We start from the raw sequence: 19,728 nt of genomic DNA, 5'->3' as shown, positions 1-19,728 counted from the left end.
CAACGATAGTTGGCCCTCTATCATCTTCTATTTGGTAGACTTGGTAAAAGGGCCCCGACTTATTTCTAGAATAAGAGTTCGACCGCGGCTTCTCCCTTTTTTGGGGGGGGATCAAGTTCCTTGCCAACTGCCACCTATCGACCCCGACCTCTTTTCATTTGTTTTGGATATTACCAAACCTAGACTAGCCTTCATAAATCATACTAAAGTGGACACCCAACTATGGAAAAGCCTCCTTAAGGGTGGGTTAGGTTAGTCAATCCGGCCCGAGACGCGTTCGTTGACAAAACCGCCGTAGGAATTCCTACTTTTCAATAGAGCGGAGGCGAACTGATCAACGAGAAAGAGGCCCTACTCACTACAAACGAATACACCACAAGATCGAACTGCACTCATGCCTCTCCCGCATCAAGTTGACCGCCCCCCCTACGTAGTGATTCTATCAATCATGTACGTAGGTAGGACCCTCCATTCTGATTGGTATATCATGAAAAAAGAAAGCCATTTGCACCAGGCGCACTGCGCTTTCCCTTGCCCAGATGTTCGCCTTTCTAAGTCAAGTAATGGTGACCCACCGAAGACTGGAGCTTCGTAACATGTTGACGAAGGCCCCCGAACTGAGGGTTCGGTCAGTAGAAGGGACGACTTTGTCTCCACGGAAGAAGAATAGCCCCGCTCTCTAGCCGACTGATCCCGTTGATCATATAACTGGGAGGGAACGTGTCACATTAGAGGTGAACGATCAGAGGTGTCCTCTAATCACCACGACGAGGCTGGTCCCTCTTTTAGTAGACTCAGCTATGAATATTCATGAAGAAATGAATGCCGGGCTCTTTCTTTCACTGCTAACCCCAAGAAGTTTCAACATGCTGAAACTTTCCGTTTCGTCGAGCCCCGAGCTTGTGGTCCTCCTTTGAGTGTGGGTTCAATTGAATGAATCTGTCAAGTCAAGGAAAACGTACGTAGCAGCAAGGATGGTGCATCGCCTATTTATCGTTCTCGCTCGGGAGCCAAAACGAACACGCCTGCTACCTACTGTACTGGACCTTCGACCAGGCATTCTACCTTTGTCGAATCGGAACCAACACCACTGCATTGCGCTCGAACAGTTGAGCGGCCGCCGGCCAGCAACTTCCGTGCACAGATATAGATTCATTCTTCGTACCTGGTCCAGCCTCACAACCCTTCGCGGGTTGGTAAGAAGTCAGTCTTGTTTGGTAAGACGGAATTGGACAAAGAAAAGAGAGTGCTCGACCGGAACAACGGCCAACAACGTAATTACATAGATAACTGCTCCTCCCCTGATCCTTAAGGCTTTAAGGCGAACCGTATGGCGGCTGGAAAGAAAGACGACCTCACCTTCTCTGGTGTCAGTGAGAGCTATTTGAGTATCCCCCGTTGACCTTCTTTTGTAGATAGAATCTTCAATGAGTGGAAACAAGCAACCTTACTAAGAAAGGTGCTTGTTGAGTAAGGCCAGCTTTCGAGCCCAAGCCCCTTTACTAGGTTGGGCGCTTGAGTGCATCTTTCTCATATCGATCAAGGCTTTCCTTGAGTTTAAAATAAGGGGCAAGAAGCAAAGGCGTAGCAGTTGCGCGAAGTTGCGCCTTAGCTCATCCGTTTTCTTGCAGGAGTGCTAACGCGCGACCTTACGTTTTCTTCCGCTTGCTCTGCAGTACGAGCCTCATACAGAGCCGCGCTCCTTTAATATGATGAGAAGAATGGGGGTCAGCCTCTTTTCTGTACCAATCCATATTTACTACTACATCTTTTTTGGGGTGTATAGCTCAGTTGGTAGAGCATTGGGGTTTTAACTTAATGGTCGCAGGTTCAAGTCCTGCTATACCCAAACCTACCTTACACTCTACTATGAATAAGGATGCATAGTAGCCTTCAAAGATGACTCTTTGGCCTTTAGACTCGCTTCGGCGACTTCGCCCTTTAAGTGACAAGGGGGTGAGCCGCTCCAAGCGGAAAGCGATAGTGAATCCCGAACTTGCCCACGCTCATCCAAACCGGCCTCAAAAAGCGATCGGAAAGCGAAGCCCTTCCTTCCAATCCAAGCCGGCGAAGCCGCCCCTATATCTAACCACCGCTCACCCCGATCACATATTGGCACGTTCATGATGCATCATAATCAAAAGGCCGTAAAGTAAAGAAGACCTATGCATCAGTGTACTGTCATGATCACATATTAGCTCGATTTTATTGACGGCTTGAAGGCGAAGCCGCCTATTTCTTAGGGCAAAGGGCGCTCCATCCTCCTAACTCCTTCCACTTCTCCCAGGGACAGGAACTACGGCTTGACCTTCGGGGAAGAAGTCCGTGGGACCCCTCCTTCGAGGGCGCCTAGATAGTGAAAGGTTATCCCTTTGCAACGCTGGAAGCTAAGCAAAGTCACGAAGCTGGCTGACTACGCTCGAGCAGAGCTCAGACCCGGAGGTGGTGGCTGAACTCGCCGCAGAGTTCAGGAGCGAGCAAGACTATCTTGGTGAATGCAATAAGAACCGGCTGCTCGCCGCAGCAGAGTGCTTTGCCCATGCTGCTATCCGCCGCCGAAGCGCTCAAGGGATTCGTGCTTGAATGTCGAGATCAGGGGACTCTATCCAATCCATGCGGCAAATCTGTTTGTGGTGGAAAAAACTCAACAATAAAAAGAAATAAATAGAATATAGAAAATCATTGAATTTGTTTGCTCCGATACAAGAGATCGGCCTCGAAGCAAGATATGGTGGGTGCCAACAACTTTCACTTGTTAGGAGTAGGGGCTGAAAAGAGCTCTTTGTATAGGTTGTGTTTTCTGGGCTTTGATGTTTACCTTCTTATTATTAAAAGGGGAAGGTTTAATAAAGGAGCTTTTCAGCCCTTTTGCTGGATTGTTGGTCCGTAGCCCCGCCCTATAGAATGAATAAGGAGGCTTATCGATGACCGAAACACTCTTATACTACTCCTTACCTCACCCCCCTTGTCACTTAAAGGAAAAGCCAGAGAAGGGGGCCTGCTGGAAACCCTCGCCTTCGGCTCCATACTGAAAAGGCCGGCCATGAAGGGACATCACGACTATCCTTTCTGGGAATACCGGGCTTTATATGATCCTGATCAGTGATCAGTATATTTTAATATTCTGGATCCTTATGTGCTTTTTTTTGTTATACTAGCGGCGGCAGATCTATTAGTAAACAGGAGCCGCTATCGCTCACCCGGCTGGATGTCAATCTGACGGATGGATAGGCGTAGCAGAAAAGAAAGGGTCAATTACAAGAGGAAGGCGGAGGAAAAAAGACGAGAGAGCAAGACCCAGGAGGCTCGCAGCTACCACGGCCGTAAGCACTCCGCTCGTTCGTAAGCCCCTTTAGAGATAGGGGCGAGCCAGGAGCTTACTTCGAGTATTTATGACTCTGGTGGCAACACGTGACAGGCGAATGACATGATTCTCGAGGAGTTACACGACGGCCATGTGATGATGCATCAAATAGATGCAAGGGTGGATGACTCAGTAGGTCCTTGTATGGACTGATTGTGTTCCCCACAGGGAGTAGAGGAAATAGGAGTGGACATCTATATGGGCTTCATGTGATTCGAAGCCAACCACTATGTATTGCAAGAAAGTCCTATGTGTACCTATGTATACCTAATGAAAGCCAACAAGAGCCTCTTAACACTTACCTGCCTAAACCAAGCAAGATTCAAGAATAAATCCATTACCAGCAAGATACGATACGGCTTAGCCAAAAAAGGTGAGCGCCTAGCGCGAGCCTTATTGAAAACGGCCTAGCTAACGAGCAATCTTTCTAAAGCAAGAAGCAAGGGCGCAGCAGCTGCACGAAGTTGCTTCTTAGGGCATATCCGTTTTCTTGCTCGTTAGCGCTTGACTAATAAGATAGAAAGAGCCTTTCTTGCTTGTTTAGTAAAGTCAAGCTTTGGCGGTAGGGTTGGGGTGGCTTGCTGGGGCACTCGTGCCCTTACTAGTTTTGGGGCTTTGATTGGCAAAAGCGGTTTTCGCCTTCTAGCCAGCAGTTGCCGGATTAGCCTTCGGACTTTCCTTACCCGCCTTTATTGAGAAAGAAGAGATCTAAAGGTTGGACATCTATCGCTGCCATGATGACGCGGTTGAATATTCATTCGATCCAACATCCGGCCGATCAAACCTATCCTTGGGTTCGATCCAACAAGTGATTCCCTCCACGAAAGAGGGATAGTCGTTAGGTCATGAATGGAATGCGAGGAAGAGAGATAAGCAGTTGGCGGGGACTGATCGCTGCCGACTCGAGACTACACTATGGTAGGAAGAGTGGATCGCAATAGCTTTTACCCGAATAGAGGTCCGGGATCGAATTTCCACAAGGAGCTAGTAGTGGAGTTGTATTTTCTGTCTAGCCTAGAGTTGTGGTTGTGCTTCTAATGTCACTTCAATCATCTTTTAAGTTTTTGTATTTATAACTAATATTATAAAACTACGGATTAAAGCTAGATTATGCTAGGAGAATACTACTAAGTTGTAATTAATGGGAAGGAAGAGCACTAGGGTTGTGGCATTACCTTGGTGGCTAATTGACAGGTAGATGTTACTTAGGTTCGATTGACTTGTTTGGGAGTTATGTTATAACCGTTGCACTAATTTTACCCACTCTCACACCTCTCGGTAGAGAAAATGATTTTACCCAATTAACTCTCTCTCTCGAGACCAATTGGGTTGGCAAATTAGACCAAGCAACTAGGGTCCAAGTAGGGTGATTACTCTCTCGATATTTAACCCGTTAATTGGGACTATCATTTCTCATGAGTCCATCCCAATTCCTTGTTGGGTCAATTTTGAGGTCATAAGCTCTCTTTCTCAAGAAGAGTTAAACCCACAAAGCTTGAATCAGTGTTTGCAACCACCAATTCTAAATTAAATCATAAAATTAACCCAAATAACAAATACCAATAGTCAATCTAACCCTAGATGGTAACACCCATCAATTACCCACACTAGGGTTGAGCCACAACCCTAGTTAATGGGTTTAGCTACACATAATTAAAGAAGAAACTGAAGAAATAGATGAAGAGCTACACATATTAATTAATTAATAAGAAGAAACTACAATAATCTATTGTTAATGGGAAGAAAATATGCCAAAAATGGCTACAACACCAAGCGTAGCTATTCTCCTGTTCTCAGATCTGACCTCCTCTCCAAAAAAATAGTAAAATGTTCTATTTATACTAGGCTGGAAAAACTGGACAAAAATACTATTGTGGGGTCAGTGCGGGCCGCACAAAACGGACCGCGGCCGCACTGGCTCTTGGGTTTCAGTTGTTTGATGACTTGAACTGGGGGATGCAGACCGCGTGGGAGTGTACCGTGGCCGCGAAGGCAACTGGCGTGGTCCGCGCAGACGTAACCGCGGACCGTATGAGGACAAATGCCCCTTTGCTGAACCCTATGAACGCGGACCACACAGAGAAGGAGTGCGGCCGCAAAGCTTCTCCGCGGGCCGCGTGAATCCTACCGCGGCCGTGTGACCTTAGGCTCGAAAAATGTCCTGTCTCTGAACCTCCTAGTGCGGCCGCGGTCATTGTTACGCGGTCCGCACTAGGCCCCCTTTTTCTTCACTTCTCTTGGTCTTTGATACTTGAGCAGGTTTCACTCCTTTTTGAGCCAATTTTTGATATCTCGTCACTTTGTCAATCAACCCTGCAATCAAGCACAACTTGTGAGATTGTCACTGTTTTTGTATCAATTTATACTCAAAGCATAGGCAAGTATGGACATAAACACTTTAAAATCCTAACTTATCAACTCCCCTAAACTTAAATCTTTGCTTGTCCTCAAGCAAACAAAATAAGACCCGCCCCTTAAAGGAACATCCCAGTGATTCTAGCTATCCTAAAATAACCTCAGCAAGCATCAATTGGGACTAACAATTGCCCTCAATACGAATGCATCATTAACACATTTAAAACTTTGAAAACTATGGATCAAGTGCGACACAAGAGCATCAAGAGTTGACACATTTCATCAAAGAGCTTTTCTCACTTACTTTGGTCATTGTGGAACCCAAACTCTCACATCCTCAACTCTCCCTAAGTGAACCTCACCTTTTAAATATTGACACACAAATCGAAGCAAATGAAGTTTCACTCATCTCTCTCAAAAAGGAAGGTCACAAGTCCGGCTCTAAGTACCATATGCTTGCCCCTTATGTAAGTATCCACTAATGTAGGCTCCCTTCAACTTGAGATCAAATAGGGCTTTTGTGGAGTCATTTTGAAGGCTTTTAGGCAAGGGTAGGACATGTTTTTATTCACGTGGGTTCAAAGACCCTTGAGCACTTCTTTTGATTCATTTCGGCACAACTTTTTTGGCTCTTTTTGAGGATTTCACTTCTTCACAAGGGGTTAGAGAGACACATTGTCACTCTTTCTTATACAATTCAAAACATTTCTCCTTTTTCTACTTTCTCCACACCTCTCTTCTCTCTCTTTTTTTGTTTTCCTTGAATCCCTTTTTATTCTTCTTCACATGGGACTTTCTTTTTGTCCTTTTTCTTTTCTTGCTTTTTCATTGCCTTCTTTTCTTTCTTTAGTACCTTACTGCTTTGCTTCCTTTCTTGTCTCTCCCCCAAACTTAGATTTTTTCCATTACTCAAGGGAAGATTTGGGTGCCAAGAGAGGGTAATCGTTTAGAACGAGTATAGGCTTGTAGCATTGGTTCTTGAAAGAAACAGGTTTAAGGCTCAAAAGGGTTAACTAGGGACTATTTCATTGGAAGGCTATGAAATTGTTCAACTTAGCATTTGGATCAAGGAGAGCCTATAATCATTTCTCAAGTCAAATTTCACCTAGGATTTCGCCTCAACAGACATTCAGGGCAAGTTCTAGACCATTGGCTCGGGACTTGGACTCAAATTTCAATTCCTCACCACACATGCTAGAGATTTGATAAAGACATCGAGTCGAGGGCCCACAACGACCTTAGTTATGATTTAAACACACAATGGTCCAAAAAGACCACACGATGATTGTTTGGTCAACGCAAGAGTCTCAAAGCCACGAGTTTCACCATCCTGAACACAACATTATGTCTTTGACCATAGGATGAAAGGCAAATGTGTTAGGCCCAAGTGAAACCTTGCTTGAGGTGCTTTTAACTACGCTTATCAAAAACAAAAGAAAAATCAAAGAAACGGACTCAAACCCTTAAGAAGGTTGTCACGCCATCTATCATTGGGAAGTGCCACCCGGTTCGCATAATACTCCACCCTTGGAAAGAACCGTGGCATTAAGAAAACTAAGGGCTTATTGGAAATGCCAAAATCAAAACAAGCGGCTACGAGCCTAACTACAAAGCTAAAAATGAAAATTTATACAGAATGAATATGTACAATAGGGGAGTAGAATATACAACGGGGGATGAATATATACAGAAATGTAAAGTTATATACAGCCCAAAGTAAAAAAACACAAAATCAATAAAAATAAACTAAGAATATATATATATACAGTCATCCAGAAAAAGTAGGGCACACCCCCACGAGTAAAAGCTGGCATTGTCCCAATGCCAACTATCAAATAAATATCAAAAGAACAGAAAGGATATAGGATCTCTCTAGGCCTGGTCCGTTTGTATGGGATCATCGGTGGTCCCCAAGTCCTCTGTATGTATGGGAACCTCAGACTGGTTCCCGATCTCTTGCTGCTCAGCTGCTGGGACTGGGGCCTGCTCCTGAACCGGCTGACTGATAGGTACTGGAGGGGGTCTCCTGTGGGTCTGGTAGCTCAATAACTGCACCAACTGAACTGGGGAGCTTCCTCTTCTTCCTTGGGTGCCTGGGTGCCTGCTCCTGCTCCTGCCGTGGCTGCGGCACTGGTGCTGCTGCTGGGGCTGGATCCCCGAATAACAAGTCTAAAGGCATCTGGTCTACCAATAGCCTGTCCACATCAGTCCGTATCACTCTCACCGACTCCTTGGACGCCCTTGACTTCCTCATCTTCTTGTGCTCCTTGGCAAGCTCTCTCAAAGCCTTGCCATGTGAATCTACCGCAATAGTCAAGGCGTCCTGAGTCCTCATAATCTTCTCCTGATTTTCCAGGAGCTTCTGCAGTGTTCTCAATGGACTGAGGAAACTGAGTAGTGGAAGGTTCTGAATGGGCCTCAACTGTAGCAGACAATGTAGACAACTTGGATGTCGCAACTGACATCCAGTTGTTCAAACTGGCTAGTGTCCGGCTCAACTGCTGGGCCGTGAAAGGGTGAGTCCGGGAAGAAGGGACCCCCGTGTCAACTGAAGTACTGGGGCCAGCAAAGGAGGAGGGTCGTGGAGGTAATTCATCATCAGTGGTGACCGTAGGCATGGTGGAAGGCTCTGTGGGGGGCTCAACCAAAGACACTACCGCCACTGGCTGCTCAGACTGGCTAGCTGGAGTGGAGGAAGGCGGCTTATAACCTTTGTCTTTGGGGTTGTCTGGCCCCTTCAAACTGTACCAGGAAAATGGAGCCACGGGTTTTACCTTGACGTCAAACGGTCTCTTCTCCACCTCCAAGTCCCGGAAATACATAGTAAGGGTGCTGGGAAAAGGGTAGTTCCGGTCATGCTCAACCCCGACTGCAGAAATGGTGCGGGACATCACATTTCCCACATTGATAGGGTAACCTGCCATAATAGAAGCAATAAGAACTGCCCGGGCAAGTGGAATAGTCTGATCATGAGTGGTCGGGTTGAGCCGACTGCATACAAAGGTCAACCACCCTCTAGCCTTGAAGTTGAAAGCTCTTCGAAGTATTTTGGTCCCTGCTTGTAGCCATTTTGGAACCGTACTCGGGATTGCCAGGTACGAAGCTAACCACGGACGAACCTCCTCGCCCATTGCTAACTTTTCATTGCACAGGGACTCATCTTCGTCAATGAACCCCAAATACTCATTCAACGCCTTCCCGGTGAAAACCACATTTTTGTTTCTCACTTTCGTCACTTTAGTGCCTTTCATGATATGGGCCACATTGCTGTAAAACTCCTTGACCATATGCTTATTTGCCTTCAAACAATTGTCTTTAAAGAACTCCCAACCCACTCGAGCCTGGAACTGTCTATGCACATTGGGGTTTAGGGGTAGAAGGAAGGTCAATAAAGCTCCGCTCAAGTATCAACTTCCGTGCCGGCCACCATTCTCTAAATTTGTGGAACGCCACCTGGCTGACAAACCGATCTTCCCAAACTTCAGGTTTTCTAGTTCTCTCAACACCCCCAACCTGGGGCACCCCACTGCTCGGTACCTCATTATCACTATTAGTCCTGCCTTCTGCACTCTCCCCAGATATTGAAGCTGTGGGGGAGGTGGAGTATTCACCACTGCCTGCTGCTGAGCCATCAGACGACTCAAAATGTATACGTTGTGGGGCTTGGGCAGTATGTGAAGCCGGGACTGTAGTAGCTGGCCTTGAATCAAAAGAGAGGTCCTGGGATGGTACGTACTCACTCCCCGATTGGTTGTCTATAACAATTTGTTTCCTTGTTTTCAGTTTAGGTCGGGAAGTGAGTTTAACTTGTTTCCCTTTTCCTCCCCGGGAGGAGTCACCTCGGTCGGGTTGTTTAGCACCTCTTCCTCGTTGTTTTACCATTGTCTGCAACAAACACATCTAACATTGTTAGTTGAAGCACAGGCAGGGAAACATGTGACTGAATTAAAAATGCAGAAGCAAAATGAAAGTTGCAGATACTGCTGCAGAACCAGGCACTGCGGACCGCGCCATTAGGAATGCGGCTGCGTTGGAGGCACCGCGGTCCACACAAAATGGGGTCGCGGCCACGGTGGGTCAGCGCGGACCGCACAAACGTTACCGCGGCCGCACTGGACACAAGTGGTTCCTCATTCATTCAAGCATCGCGAACCACATGGAAGTATAGCACGGACCGCGTTAGGGCACCGCGGACCGCGCTAAGGTAACCGCGGGCCGCACTAGGTTAGGTTCAGTGAGTAAACTAGGGATTTCATGCTTTTGTTCTATTTTTTTGTTCAACTTTTTACCCCTACTTGTCCCTACTCATGTACCCAATCCTTAGTTATTTCAAACTAATATGGAAGCTACCCTAGACTAACAATTCGAAGACAACTGTAAAGGCAAAGAAGTTACAGACTACTGGCAAGCAATTAAGATAAAAATAAAAATAAAAGAGTATAATAAAAAATGCATGAAATGTTACCAGGATTATGAAGAATGAATGCAATATATCCACACAAGCAAGAATCAGTTTTGGACGGGGATGAACAGTAGAATTAGGGTTCTGGGTTTCTAATTTGCAAAAAGGGTAAAATGAGACCCTTGGTCTCTATTTATAGAGCCCCAGTAGGACCCGTACTCACGTACCAGCGCGGCCGCACAAAAGGGACCGCGGACCGCACTGGGTTTACCCCTCGTGATGAAGCCTACGCGGACCGCACAAACATGTACTGCGGCCGCGTCAGTCCACCACGGACCGCACTAACTTGACCGTGGCCACGATGAAGAACTTCAGAGAGTTCCCCTTTTGACTCATGCTAGCGCGGACCGCACAAAATGCATCGCGGCCGCGCTGGCAATCTTCAGAGACTATGCCATTTTCCAACTTTGTTTTGCACTGTTTCAACACAATCCCTGCAACATCTCATAAACAGTTAGCTCAAAAATCCTAAGCTACACATGGGTTGCCTCCCAAGAAGCGCCTGATTTAACATCACAGCACGACGCATGTAACCACCACATCACTTTATATGAACAAGCCCCACTACGTGGCTGCCATCGAACTTTCCGAGATAATGCTTGACCCGGTGACCATTGACTTTGAAGACTTCACCATTTTTGTTTTTAAGATCAAGAGCACCAAACAGGGTCACGAACACAACTTCAAATGGCCCACTCCACTTTGACTTGAGCTTACCCGGAAACAGACGTAACCGAGAATTAAACAAGAGAACCATATCCCCAACTTTGAACTCCTTGCCCTGAGCATATTTGTCATGAAGGTACTTCATTTTGTCCTTATACAAGGACGAGCTGGAGTATGCATGGAATCTAAACTCATCGAGCTCATTAAGTTGTTCAACCCTCATATTTGCAGCAACATCCCATTCTAAGTTCAACTTCCTCAAGGCCCACATAGCCTTGTGCTCCAATTCCACCGAAAGATGGCAAGCTTTCCCAAACACCAACCGGTATGGGGACATACCAATCGGAGTCTTGTAAGTTGTCCGATAGGCCCAAAGAGCATCATCCAATTTTTTTGACCAATTGGTCCTATTTGCATTTACAGTTTTAGACAAGATACTCTTAATTTCTCGGTTGGAAACTTCCACTTGACCGCTAGCTTAAGGATGATAGGGGTGGTTACTTTGTGATTAACTCCATACTTGGCTAGCAATGAATCAAAAGCTTTGTTGCAAAAGTGAGATCCCTCGTCACTAATGATAGCACGGGGAGTGCCAAACCTCGTGAAGAGACTCTTTTTAAGAAATGCCACAACACTCTGGGCTTCATTGTTGGACAAAGACATGGCTTCAACCCACTTGGAGACATAATCTACCACCATCAGAATGTAAGTGTTTCCACAAGAGCTCACGAAAAGACCCATGAAGTCGATGCCGCAAACACCAAAAATGTCTACCTCGAGAATTGTATTGAGGGGCATTTCATCCCTTTTTGAAATTCCACCGGCTCGTTGGCATTCATCACATCTTTTGACCACATCATCGGCATCTTTAAACAAAGTAGGCCAATAAAATCTGTAACTAAGCACTTTAGAAGCCATTCTCGCCCCGCCATGATGGCCACCATAGGTTGAGGAATGGCAAGCTTCCAAAATACCCAATTGCTCCTCTTCCGGGACACATTGTCGAATCACACCATCAGTGCAAATCTTAAACAAATAGGGCTCATCCCAATAATAATCCAAGCTATCCCGTTTGAGCTTCTTCCTTTGGTTATAAGAGAGCTCACACAGGATGATTCCGGTAACCAGATAGTTTGCAATATCGGCGAACCACGATATTCCACTCATTGACACAGCAAGGAGTTGCTCTTCAGGAAATGTATCATTGATCGCAAGGCCGTCACAAGGCCTCCCCTCCTCCTCCAAACGGGACAAGTGGTCCGCCAATTGATTCTCGCTACCCTTCCGGTCAACAATTTCTAAATCAAACTCTTGAAGGAGAAGAACCCATCTCATCAATCTTGCCTTTGAATCTTTCTTGGTCATCAAATACCTAAGGGCGGCATGGTCGGTGTGCATAATAACTTTAGCCCCCATAAGGTAAGGACGGAACTTTTCCATAGCAAAAACAATAGCCAACAACTCCTTTTCGGTGACTGTGTAGTTCATTTGAGCCTCATTCATGGTCTTGCTTGAGTAGTAAACCGGGTGGAACATCTTGTTGATCCTTTGGCCTAAAACTGCCCCCACCGCAACGTCACTCGCGTCGCACATGAGCTCGAATGGTAAGCTCCAATTTGGTGCGGTGATGATGGGGGTAGTGGTCAACTTTTGTTTAAGGAGCTCAAAAGCCTCCATGCATTTCTCATCAAAAACAAACTTGGCATCTTTCTCTAGCAATTTACACAACGGGTTAACTACCTTAGAAAAACCTTTGAAGAACCTCCGGTAGAAACCCGCGTGCCCAAGAAAACTCCTCACTCCTTTGACAAAAGTAGGGGGAGGAAGCCTTGAAATAACCTCGATCTTGGCCTTATCAACTTCAATTCCTCGCTTCGAGATCTTGTGTCCCAACATTATACCCTCTTTTACCATAAAATGGCACTTTTCCCAGTTTAGAACAAGGTTGGTATCTTCACACCGGGCCAACACTCTATCCAAGTTTACCAAGCACTCCTCAAAAGAATCCCCAACCACGCTAAAATCATCCATGAAGATCTCCAAGATATCCTCCACCATGTCGGTGAAAATAGCCATCATGCAACGTTGGAAGGTCACCGGAGCATTACATAATCCAAATGGCATACTGGAGAAAGCGAATGTGCCATAAGGACATGTGAAAGTCGTCTTCTCTTGGTCCTCCGGGGCAATGAGAATTTGATTGTACCCCGAGTAACCATCCAAAAAACAATAGAAAGCCCGGCCCGCAAGACGATCAAGCATTTGGTCAAGGAAAGGCAATGGGAAATGATCTTTTCTAGTCACCTTGTTCAGCTTCCGGCAATCCATGCAAACTCTCCAACCCGTCACTGTCCGGGTCGGAATAAGCTCATTGTTGTCATTGGTCACCACAGTCATTCCACCTTTTTTCGGTACACATTGCACCAGAGAAGTCCATGAACTGTTAGAAATGGGATAAACCACACCTGCGTCAAGCCACTTTATAACCTCTTTCTTTACTACTTCTTGCATAGCCTCATTTAGTCTTCTTTGATGCTCAAGTGAAGGACTCGCATCCTCCTCCAATATGATTTTATGCATACTAAAAGCAGGGCTTATACCCCGAATATCAGCTAGAGTCCATCCGATTGCCCTCTTTCGCCTTTGAAGAACTGCCAAGGTGGCCTTAACCTGCATGTTAGTAAGGCAAGAAGAAAGAATGACAGGTGAAGTAGAATTTGAACCCAAGAATTCATACCTGAGGTGTGGAGAAAGTGGCTTCAACTCCAACACCGGTGGCTCCTCAATCGATGGCTTCGTTGGTGGAGTTTTGCGATTTTCAAGATCCAAAGATAGCCTTCTAGGCTCATAAGAATATGAACTCATACCATGCAATGCATTCACGCACTCCACTCTACTAGCATCATCATTGACATCCATGTTAAGAACCACAGCCTCAAGAGGCTCTTCAACATTGATCATGGAACTTGTGTCATCCACTATCACGGCCGTGAAAATGTCCACAAAAGAACACACCTCCGTGCTATTTGGTTGTCTCATTGATTTGCAAACATGGAATACCACCTTCTCATCTCCCACTCGGAATGTCAACTCACCCGCTTCAACATCAACTAATTCCTTCCCCGTAGCTAGGAAAGGTCTTCCAAGAATAATCGGCACTTCAAAATCCACCTCACAATCTAATATGACAAAGTCGGCTGGCAATATGAATTTATCAACACGGACAAGAACATCATCGATTATGCCCAAGGGTCGCTTCATCGATCGATCCGCCATTTGAAGTCTCATTGAGGTAGGTCTAGGTTGACCAATTCCCAAAGTCTTAAAGACCGAGTACGGCATCAAATTAATACTAGCCCCCAAGTCACAAAGGGCCTTTGCAAAATCCGCACTTCTGATGGTACAAGGGATAGTAAAAGCTCCGGGATCCTCAAGCTTGGGTGCCATTGAATGCACTATGGCACTCACTTGATGGGTCATCTTAATCGTTTCACACTCCATCGACCTCTTCTTTGTAACCAAATCTTTCATGAACTTAGCATACCCCGACATTTGCTCAAGTGCCTCAACCAAAGGGACATTGATTGTGAGGCTCTTCATCATGTCAATGAATTTTTTGAATTGATTGTCACTCTTTTGATTTGCTAACCGTTGAGGGTAAGGTGGAGGTGACGTAGGCAAAGGTGCCTTGGCTTTTTGTACAACTGGCTCGGGCATGTCAATCACGTGTTCCCTATACGGGTTCACGGCATCTTGAGTCTCTACCTCTGCCTCATCATTAATATCAATCCGCACTTCATTGTTTGCATTTTGATTAACCAAATCATCAACAATCAAAGGTACATCATCATCCCGCAACTCAACATCTTCATCCATAACTTGCTTTTGCATTGAGGCATTCACATCACCGCCTCTCCCACTTCTTGTTGTAACCGCCATCACATGATTATTATTCCCACCGTTCAGATTCACCACCATATCACTTGGTAGTGCACCCTTGGGACGAGTATTCAATGCTTGAGAGATTTGGCCTAATTGCACCTCCAAGTTCCGGATGGATGCGTTATGCGAAGCTAATTGGGCCTCGAAATCTTGGTTCTTTTTCATCATTTGCTCGAACATTCTTTCAATTCTCCCCATATCACTTCCGGATGAACTCGGACCTTGAGAAGGAAAGGGGGGTGGATTATTCGGTTGCTAGTACATGGGGGGCCTTTGAAAGCCTTGCCCCCGGTTGCCTTGGTTCCCGCTATTGTTCCACCCACCTTGATTGTTGTTATTGCCCCAATTATTGTTACTCCCATTCCAATTTCCTTGGTTGCTTTGATTACCCCAATTGTTGTTTTGGTTGTTGTTATTCCAACTACCTCCGCCTTGTTGTTGATTGCCCCAATTTCCTTCAGGACGCCATTGTTGGTTGGACGAGTTACCTCTATTCCCTTGGTAGTTGTTGAAATATTGGACCTCTTTGCTTTGATCATCATAGCACTCATTTGAATAACCACCACCATCATTGTTGTTGTCATATTGTTCACAATTACCTTGAGGTTGTTGTCCTCTTTGTCTCCTTTTCAACATAGAAACACCTTCCATTGCATTAAATTGGTGCGGGTTTTGGACTTGTTGTAATTGCACCTTTGCTAATTGATTCATAGTTATTGTAAGCTCGGCGATGGCTTGGCCATGATTGTGCAATTCCTTGTGCAAATGGATGGATGTGGGGTCACCTTGGGGCACATTTGCTCGGCTTTGCCATGCCGAAGAGGTGTCGTCCATTTCATCAAGTACATCACATGCCTCTTGGTAAGAAAGTTTCATAAAGTTCCCTCCAGCCAATTGGTTCACAATGCATTGATTCGTGGTGTTGATGCCCCGATAAAAGGTTTGTTGAATCATAGGCTCGGTCATGTCGTTATTAGGGCACTCTTTCACCATTGTTCTATATCTTTCCCATATCTCGTGCAAAGGTTCCGTTGGCTCTTGCTTGAAAGCTAGAATTTCATCCCGAAGAGCTGCCATATGACTTGGAGAAAAGAACTTGGAAATAAATTTGTCCGTCAATTCATCCCATGTTGTAATAGAATGATTGGGGAGCCTTTCTAACCAATCCAATGCTTTACCCTGAAGAGAGAACGGGAAAAGCCTCAACCTCAATGCATCCTCGGACACGTTGGTCTGCTTGTTGGGGATCCACGAACCCCTTCAAGTGCTTGTAGGCATTTTGATCGGAGGTACCCGTGAAATACCCTCTTTGTTCGAGCAAGGTCAGCAAAACATTTGTGATTTGGAATTTCCCCACCCGGATTCGGGGAGGAACAATAGCAGTGGCGTATCCTTGATTTGGTAAAACTCTGGGAGCCACTCTCGGTGGTGGCGGAGGAGGGTCTGGAATATTGTTGTTCCCATTTGCATTTACATTGACATGTCGGCCTCTCCGTGGAAGTTGAGGTAAGACCTCATCTGGTTCTAGATCCTCAACCTCCTCCCCCACTATCACATTGCCGAGAGGGTCATTTGCATTAAGAGCCATTGTACCTGATTGATCGATACAAACGAAATTAGTAAACAAGAAGGAAAGAGAAGTACAACACAAAACTAACTAAACTGATAGTCAAAACCGTAAGCTCCCAGGCAACGGTGCCAAAAAGTTGATCGCTGCTGACTCGACACTACATTATGGTAGGAAGAGCGGATCACAATACTTTTACCCGAATAGAGGTCCGGGATCGAATTTCCACAAGGAGCTAGTAGTGGAGTTGTATTTTCTGTCTAGCCTAGAGTTGTGGTTGTGCTTCTAATGTCACTTCAATCATCTTTTGAGTTTTTGTATTTATAACTAATATTATAAAACTACGGATAAAGGCTAGATTATGCTAGGAGAATACTGCTAAGTTGTAATTAATGGGAAGGAAGAGCACTAGGGTTGTGGAATTACCTTGGTGGCTAATTGACAGGTAGATGTTACTTAGGTTCGATTGACTTGTTTGGGAGTTATGTTATAACCGTTGCACAAATTTTACCCACTCTCACACCTCTCGGTAGAGAAAATGATTTTACCCAGTTGACTCTCTCGAGACTAATTGGGTTGGCAAATTAGACCAAGCAACTAGGGTCCAAGTAGGGTGATTACTCTCTCGAGATTTAATCCGTTAATTGGGACTATCATTTCTCATGAGTCCATCCCAATTCCTTGTTGGGTAAATTTTGAGGTCATAAACTCTCTTTCTCAAGAAGAGTTAAACTCACAAAGCTTGAATCAGTGTTTGCAACCACCAATTCTAAATTAAATCATAAAATCAACCCAAATAACAAACACCCATAGTCAATCTAACCCTAGATGGCAACACCCATCAATTACCCACACTAGGGTTGAGCCACAACCCTAGCTAATGGGTTTAGCTACACATAATTAAAGAAGAAACTGAAGAAATAGATGAAGAACTACACATATTAATTAATTACTAAGAAGAAACTACAATAATCTATTGTTAATGGGAAGCAAATATGCCAAAAATGGCTACAACACCAAGCGTAGCTATTCTCCTGTTCTCAGATCTGACCTTCTCTCCAAAAAAATAGTAAAATGTTCTATTTATACTAGGCTGGAAAAACTGAACAAAAATACCCCTGTGGGGTCAGTGCGGGCCGCACAAAACGGACCGCAGCCGCACTAGCTCTTGGGTTTCAGTTGTTTGATGACTTGAACTGGGGGATGCGGACCGCGTGGGAGTGTACCGCGGCCGCGAAGGCAACTGGCGCGGTCCACGCAGACGTGATTGTGGACCGCATGAGGACAAATGCCCCTTTGCTGAACCCTATGAACGCGGACCGCACAAAGAAGGAGTGCGGCTGCGAAGCTTCTCTGCGGGCCGCATGAATCCTACCGCGGCCACGTGACCTTAGGCTCGAAAAATGTCCAGTATCTGAACCTCCTAGTGCGGCCGCGGTCATTGTTACGCGGTCCGCACTAGGCCCCCTTTTTCTTCACTTCTCTTGGTCTTTGATACTTGAGCAGGTTTCACTCCTTTTTGAGCCGATTTTTGACATCTCGTCACTTTGTCAATCAACCCTGCAATCAAGCACAACTTGTGAGCATTTTGGGACTGTTTTTGTATCAATTTATACTCAAAGCATAGGCAAGTAGGGACATAAACACTTTAAAATCCTAACTTATCAGTGACCATCCGTTATTGGTCCATATTGGGTAGATCTACTCCTCTCATCCTCTGATCCTTTATCTACCGTTCAATCTATTGATTTTCTTTCTTCTCGACTGGCCTATTACGCACTCGGGCCAATCTACTACACGCTAATAATGGTCTTTTGGATTTCATCTCCTACAAAAATAGCAAGTGGTTGGCCGTTCGATCGAGTCCATCCCTTGAAGTCGTACCCTCCCAGTATGCGTGAGTCTTCCGCCGATTGACAGAAATGCCGGCCGGAATTCGAGAACGGTCCATCCCACCATAATGGATCTCTCCTACCGCTACCTACTAGTGGATCGATTTAGGGAAGGAAAGAAATGCCGATGTTGCAATTCTTCCCATCCCGATAAAGCGAGTCACCCGTGATTCGATAGTTCCATTTTCCGCTGATGCAGGCCGATTGGGATCCCAGCAGTCAAACCACTGTGTTCGTTCCTCACCCTCCTTCCAATCAAATCTATTCTAAGGTGTCCGGAGGCAGGGGAAAGAAAGGAGGGATTGATCGACCAACTTGAACAGATCCATAACCTGCTTCCATCTGTCCTGAATGAGGGAATTAAGGCGGGTATAGTCGAACTGAACTGCTTGATTCTAAGGTGGGTGATAAGCAGCTGTATCCGTATCAAGCCTACCATCTCTTCTCACGAAAGACTTTCCATCCCGTCTCTGAAAGTTTTGCAATATAAGTGGCCCTGCTTCAAAGCCCCAGAAAACCCCCCTTACTCTCTCTCTATAAAAAAAAGCCCTTTCCCCTTTCTTTAATAATATAAGGTAAGCTTTGAAAAGTAACACGCTCCCGACAGGCAATTAATCCATAATCTCATCCATCGTTGGCATTATTGGAAATAAATCACCCAACTCTTATTCAAAGCCCATCTACACACTCCAGCTGCTTCCTTTTGAGCTAGTCAAGCAGGCGTTGAATACGGACTGAGACTCTCCTGCCCCTTTGACAGCAATTCCTGCACTAGACGTCGGATCTCCTCATTTTCAAATAGGGATAAGCGAGAAGCCGCTTTGCAGGGTAGACCCGCTCCTACCTGCAACTAAATCTGCTTCTATATCCTCCTCTTATCTTAGGGGGTAATCAAGCCGGTACTTGTGGATTCAGGGGCGGCATCAAGTCGGAAGAGTGTCGCAGAAAGATAAAGATCTGCACTTCCCTTTTACAACATAGGAGGGAGGGGGCCTCGTTCCTACAAAGCCTTTTCGATTGCCTCCGCCCCTATCTCTTAAAGCTACGGTATCCCACCGATCCCCGAATCGGCTATGCTAGTTGGCTGTTGCTATCAAGGCATAGCATTCTATGGACTCTTTCCCATGTCCAGAAATGGTATGCCAACAAACACCTTTTCTCCTTAGCCAACCAAAGTCTTCTAATGGGAATAATCGCATTTCCCGTTAAAAGTAAAGCGGTGTTCTCTCTACGCAGGTAGAACCCTACTTGTATTACCAAGGTCTTCCGAGTAGGATATGTAATACGTCCATAAGGACGATGTCACACCAGACGTCCTGCTTTAACTTCCCTAGCCCCAACTGATCTACCATTTCTGTGGCGCTATCTTATCCAAACTCCTAGCATCAATGATTATCTTTGCACTGGCCAATTCCGACATAGATTTTGAATACAGCCTTCCGTCTTCTCCTCCTTTCTGCTGACGTTGCCACACAATCTA

General features: G+C 45.6%; 1 non-coding gene across 1 annotated transcript; it reads left to right on the top strand.

The window, feature by feature from the left end:
• The first annotated feature begins 1,776 nt into the window (after positions 1–1,776).
• Positions 1,777–1,849, top strand: TRNAK-UUU (transfer RNA lysine (anticodon UUU)). Its single transcript has one exon. It is a non-coding gene; the product is annotated as a tRNA-Lys (tRNA).
• Positions 1,850–19,728: the final 17,879 nt, after the last annotated feature.

This window comes from Nicotiana sylvestris, chromosome 2, assembly GCF_000393655.2.
Source record: "Nicotiana sylvestris chromosome 2, ASM39365v2, whole genome shotgun sequence".
In the NCBI taxonomy this organism is placed as follows: Eukaryota; Viridiplantae; Streptophyta; class Magnoliopsida; order Solanales; family Solanaceae; genus Nicotiana; species Nicotiana sylvestris.
This window is presented reverse-complemented; position numbering and strand designations above follow the sequence as displayed.